The following is a 6,518-nucleotide window of genomic DNA, read 5'->3' as shown; positions in this document are numbered from 1 at the left end:
ATAAAATTATATATTTGAAATATTTGGCAATATGTTTGAAATTATTCAAATCTTTGAGAAATGATTGCAGTCTTTGTGAATTATTTTAAATTTACCCGAAAGCTTCGAAATCGTCAGGAAATCATTGAAACCTTTGTTTATTCTTTTAAATTAATCTGAAATCTTTTTGAGAAATTTGAAATCATTGTGAAATTTTTGAAATCTTGGTGAAATCGATGAAAATTTTGTGAAATCTTTTTGAATTCTCTAAAAATATTTTCGAAATACTTGAAATCTTTGTGAAATTATTAAGTCATCTTTGTTCAACCTTGAAATCAATCTGAAATCTTTGTAAAATCTTTGTGAAATCCATGGAAATCTTTCCAAAATAGTTGCGGATTTTTTTAAATCTATTTGAAAAATTTGAAATTTATCTGAAAACTTTGGAAAATATTTGAAATTTTAGTTCAGTCTTTAAAATCTATCCGAAATCTTGGTGAAATAATAGAAGTTTTTGTAAAATAATATAAGTTTTTTTTTTAAATCTTTTTAATTTATCCGAAATCTTTGCAAAATATTTGAAATCTCTGTAAAATTTTTGGGAATGTTTGAAATCTTTATAAAATCTATGGGAAATGATTGCATTCTTCGTAAAACCTGTTTAAAATCGTTGTGGCGTCTTTTGTTAACCCTTAAAAAAATATTGCAAAATATTTGAAAGATTTTTGAAATAATCGATAATATTTGTGAAATCATTGAAATCTTTGTGAAATTTGCGGGAAATCATTGCAATTGTTTCAAATCTTGAAAAAATCTTTGGAAATCTTTAAAAAATATTTGAAATACTTGGCAATATTCAAAATTTTGGAAATCATTGAAATCCTTGATAAGTTTTAAAAGCTTTCTGAAATCTTTGTGACATAATGGACCTCTTTGTTATATTTTTAAAATATATCTGAAATCTTTGTGAAATATTTGAAATATTTGGGAAATCATTGGGAAATTTGTGTTTAATCTTTGAAACGCATCTAAGATCGTGAAGGAATAGAAGTCTTCGTGAAATATTTAAAATCTATCTGAAATCTTTGCGACATATTTGAAATCTTTATGAAATCTTCTAAAATCTTTAAAAAATCTATCTAAAATCTTTGTGATATCTGTGAAATCTATTTGAAATCTTTGTGAAATCATTTTCAAATTATTCAAATCTTTGTGGAATATTTGAGAAGTAATTGAAGTTTTTGTGAATTATTTTTATTTTATCTGAAATCTTTGCAATCATTAGGAAATCATTGAAATCTTTGTTTATTCTTTTAAATCTATCTGAAATCTTTGTAAAATAATAGAGGTCTTTGTGAAATGTTTGAAATCTATCTCAAATCTTTGCGAAATCCTTGAAATATTTGAACAGTCTTTGTGAAGTCTTTGCGAATTTTTTAAAAATCTTTTATATATTTCGCAAATATTTTTAAAGAATATTATTTTTGAAATTATTAAAATTGTTTTAAATAATTGAGAAATGATTAAAGTCTTTGTGAAGTCTTTTAAATCTACCCGAAATCTTTGTAAAAGCTTTTTGAAGTCTTTGTGAATTGTCTAGAAATCTTTGCGAAATCATTAAGAAATATTTGTTTATTCTTTGAAATATATCTGAAATCTTTGCGAAATATTTCTTGTCTTTGTAAAGTCTTTGACGAATGATTAAAATATTTGTAAAGTTTGTAAATATAAGTAAAGTATTTGTGAAAAATTATGGAAATTATTGAAATTTTTGTAAAGTCTTTTAAATCTATCCGGAAAACTTTGAAATTTTAGTGAAATATTTTTAATCTATCCGAAATCTTTGCAGAATATTTCAAATTTTGTATAAAATCATTGCACTTTTGTCAAAATTTTAAAAAATCTTTGGGACTTTCTTAAAAATCTTTGAGGAGTACTTAAAAGATTCGGTAATACTTGTGAAATTTTTCAAATCTTTGTGAAATCTTTGAGAAATGATTGAAGTCTTTGCGAATTCTTTCAAATCTTTACGGAATCTTTAAAATCAATTCTTTGTTCATTCTTTAAAATTTATCTGAAATCTTTGTAAAATAATAGAAATTTTTTGGAAATATTGGCAATCTTTATGAATTCTCTAAAAATATTGCACAAAGATTTTTAGAGAATTCACAAAGATTTTATAAAGATTTAACAAAGATTTCAATGATTTCCCAGAGATTTCAAATATTTCGCAAATATTTCTGACAGATTTAAATAATTTCATAAAGAATTCTATCATTTCACAAAGAGTTTAGACAGATTTCCAAGAATAAACAAACATTTGAGTGATTTCCAAGATTTCGGAAATATTTAAAGAAATTCACAAAGATTTCAATCATTTTTCCAATATTTTACAAAGATTTCAGTAATTTTTCATATATTACCGAATATTTCTAATACTTTGTAAATATTTTTAAACATTTTTGAAAGATTGGACAAAATTGCAATGATTTCCCGAAGTCTGCATAACGACTTCACAAAGTTTTCTATTATTTTGCAAAGATTTCAGATAGATTGAAAAGATTTCAAAGATTTCGGATAGATTTAAAAGACGTCACAAAGACTTCAATCATTTCTCAAAGAGTTCACAAAGTTTTCACTAATTTAACAAATATTACCGAATATATTTAAAAAATCTATAAAATATTTCGCGAAAATTTTGAAAGAATTCACAAAAACTTTACACAGATTTTACACAATTTTTAATAATTTCTCAAAGATTTTACGAAGATTTCAAATATTTCACATACATTTCAGATAGATTTCAAAGATTGAACAAATAATTCTATTATTTCACGAAGATTTCACATAGATTTCAAAGATTAAACAAAGATTTCACAAAGATTTAAATTATTTCCCAAAGATTTGAAAATGTTTTCAAAGATTTCAAAGTTTTCACAACGATTACAAATATTTCGCAAAGATTTTAAGATTTATTTCAAAGATTTGACGAAGAATTCTGTTTTTTCACAAAGATTTCAGATAGATTTCAAAGAATGAACAAAGATTTCAATGAATTTAAAGATTTCGAAATGATTTAAAAGAATTCACAAAGACTTCAATCATTTCTCAAATATTCCACAATCATTTGAATATTTTCACCAGTATTACCGAATCTTTCAAGTATTCCGCAAAGATTTTCAAGAAATTCCCAAAGAGTTTATAAATATAAACAGATTTGATTGATTTCTGAATGGTTTCACAATGATTTTAATAATTTTACATGTATTACGAAATATTTTTCAAATACTAACAAAGATTTTTTTTAAGTTTTGACAAAGTTGCAATGATTTAATAAAAATTTGAAATATTTTGAAAAGATTTAGAATAGATTAAAAATATTTCACAAAAATTTCAAAGTTTTCCGATAGATTTAAAAGACTTGAAAAAAATTCAATAATTTTTCCAATATTTGACAAAGATTGCAATCATTTATTAAAGATTTTACGAAGACAAGACATATTTCGCAATGATTTCAGATATATTTTAAAGTTTAAACAAAGATTTCTTAATGATTTCGCAAATATTTCAAATATTTCATCAAGATTTCTAGACAATTCAAAAAGACTTCACAACGCTTTTACAAAGATTTCTAATAGATTTAAAAGACTTCACAAAGACTTTAGTATTTCTGAATTATAAAAAAATTTAATATTTTCCCAAATATTGATGACATTTCCTAAAATTTTTCCAATATTTCGCAAATATTTTTAAACAATTCACAAAGACTTCACAAAGAGTACAAAAAAATTTCAAAGATTTCGCGAAGATTTGAGATAAATTAAAAATATTTCACAAAAATCTCTATTATTTTACAAAGATTTCAGATATACATATATAAAAGAATAAATAAAGTTTTCAATGATTTCCTAATGATTGCAAAGGTTTCGAATTAACTAAAAATAATTCACAAAGACTTCAATTATTTATCTAATATTCCACGAAGATTTAAATAATTTCACAAAGATTTAAAATAGATTTTCGAATGATTTTAGAAAGATTTTAAATTTGTCGCAAAGATTTCAGATAGATTTCAAAGAATGAACATAGATTTCAATGATTTCCTAATGCTTAAAAAAATTTCGGATAGATTTAACGGAATTCACAAAGACTCAAATCATTTCTTAAATATTTTGCAAACATTTCCAAAGATTTTAAAAAGATTTCTCAAAATTGTTATAATATTATTTCGCGATTTTAGATGCATTTCAAAGATTGAACCAAATTTTTCCAATGATTTCACAAAGATTTGCAATATTTCGCAAAGATTTTTAGAGAATTCACAAAGATTTTCCAAAGATTTCCAAGGATTTTTTAAATATTGTACCGAATTGCAATGATTTTCTGAAGGTTTCTTAAACATCTAACAAAGATTTCAAATATTTTTATAAAATTTCGGATAGATTTAAAAGAAAGATTTCAAAGATTTCCAATTGATCTCAAAGATTTCAGATAGATTAAAAATAATTCACAAAGAATTTAAACAAACTTTATAAAGATTTTACAAGGAATTTGATTATTTCACAAAAGAATTCAGACAGATTTCAAAGATTAAAAAATTGTAATGATTTCCAAAAGATTTCGCAAAGATTTAAATAATTTTACATATATTATTACCAAGTATTTTAAATATTTTTCAAATATTTTTTAAAGAATTAAGAAAAATGCAATGTTTTCCCGAAGATTTCACAAAGATTATAAAGATTTCACAAATATTATCGATTATTTTAAAAATCTTTCAAATACTTTGCAATATTCTTGTAAGGATTCACAAAAGACGTCACAAAGATTTGATAAAGACTTCACAAAGAATGCAATCATTTCCCAAAGATTTTATAAAGATTTCAAACATTTCCAAAGATTTTACAGAGATTTAAAATATTTTGCAAAGATTTCGGATAGATTAAAAAGATTTCGCAAACACTTATATTATTTTACAAAGACTTCTATTATTTCAAAAAGATTTCGAACAGATTTTAAAGATTAAACAAAAATTTCCCAAAGTTTTCAGATAAATTTCAAATATTGCATAAAGCCTTTAATGATTTCCCAAAAATTTCAAAGATTTCGAATAGATTTAAAAGAGGTCACACAGACTTTAATGGCTTCCTAAAATTTCACAAAGATTTAAATGATTTCGGATAGGTTTAAGAGATTTCAATGATTAACCAATTATTTAAAAAATATTTAAATAATTTCATAAATACTACCAAATATTAAAAATATTTCGCAGACTTCCAAGGATTTCAGAAAGATTTTATAAAGATTTCAGATTGAAGTCTTCGTGAAATCTTTGTAAAATCTTTGTGCCACATTTTTAATCTTTCTGAAATTATTTAATTTATCAAAAACCTTTGCGAAACCAGTGAAATCTTTGGGTAATCATTGAACTCACTTTGCAATCTTTGAAATATTTGTAAAATCTTTGTCAATATGAATTTTGTATCACTAATTATTATTGATTATTTATGATTAAATTTTACATAGTATAATATTATGAAACTGTGTCCAAATTGTACCATTCAATAATATAAGGATGTGCCCCCCCCCCCTCCAAAAAAAAGGCTCCGTCGTTTCTGCTAGTGACTATAAATATCTCAAAGATAAAAATAGATAATAAATAAAACGTTACATTCAAATCAGAACGTTAAGTCAAATTAATAGTTTATTTATAACTATCAATTGACTGAGAAGCATATTTGGTAACACTGAACATTTTATTGCCTTTTTTTTATTCTCAAGTAATTCCTCTTAATTTTCTTAGTCACCTTGACTGACCAAGAAAGACAGGGCACCTTGTTTCTCTTTTCTTTCTCAACAGTTAATTTACACGTGACGTTCAACTTTTTTTCAAGGATCGAGAACTTACGTGACTCTCATCCCGTTTGTGATGGGATCGATGCAATCTTATAAACTTGCATTGCCATGCAAAAAATGGCATCACTCTTAAAGTTAACTCTGTAAGGATATACCTCAAAGGACATTTGTTTGGAATCCTACCTTTTCAATTCTAAATATGGTTCTCTTATTTGATATCCATTGGAAGCGTTTGCAATAACGTAACATTGGGGGGTGGGGGGGGGGGCAGAAGCGGTGGAGCCGTTTTTTGGGTGGGGACAGGGGCATAGCCTTATAAGAATAAATAGAATTTGTACATAGTATAACAATATTTCACTATTTAAAAAATTGTAGATGAAGCATAAATAATAAGTAAATAAGAAATAGTTAATAATAAATAATAGTCAATAATGAATGCAGGTATCTAACTTATATTGGGAAAAATTTGAAAAATATTACCAAATATTTTAAGTATTTCGCAAAAATCTCCAAAGATTTCAGTGCTTTCACAAAGATTTCAAAATTTTCGTAAAGATTTCAGGTAGGTTTCAACGATTGCACGAAATTATTAAAATAATTTCCCAAAGGTTTCGCTAAAGATTTGAATGATTTAAAAAATATTTCGCAAAGATTTCAAATATTTAGCAAAGATTTTTAAATGT

Source organism: Belonocnema kinseyi, chromosome 9 (genome assembly GCF_010883055.1).
Source record: "Belonocnema kinseyi isolate 2016_QV_RU_SX_M_011 chromosome 9, B_treatae_v1, whole genome shotgun sequence".
Lineage (NCBI taxonomy): Eukaryota > Metazoa > Arthropoda > Insecta > Hymenoptera > Cynipidae > Belonocnema > Belonocnema kinseyi.
This window is presented reverse-complemented; position numbering follows the sequence as displayed.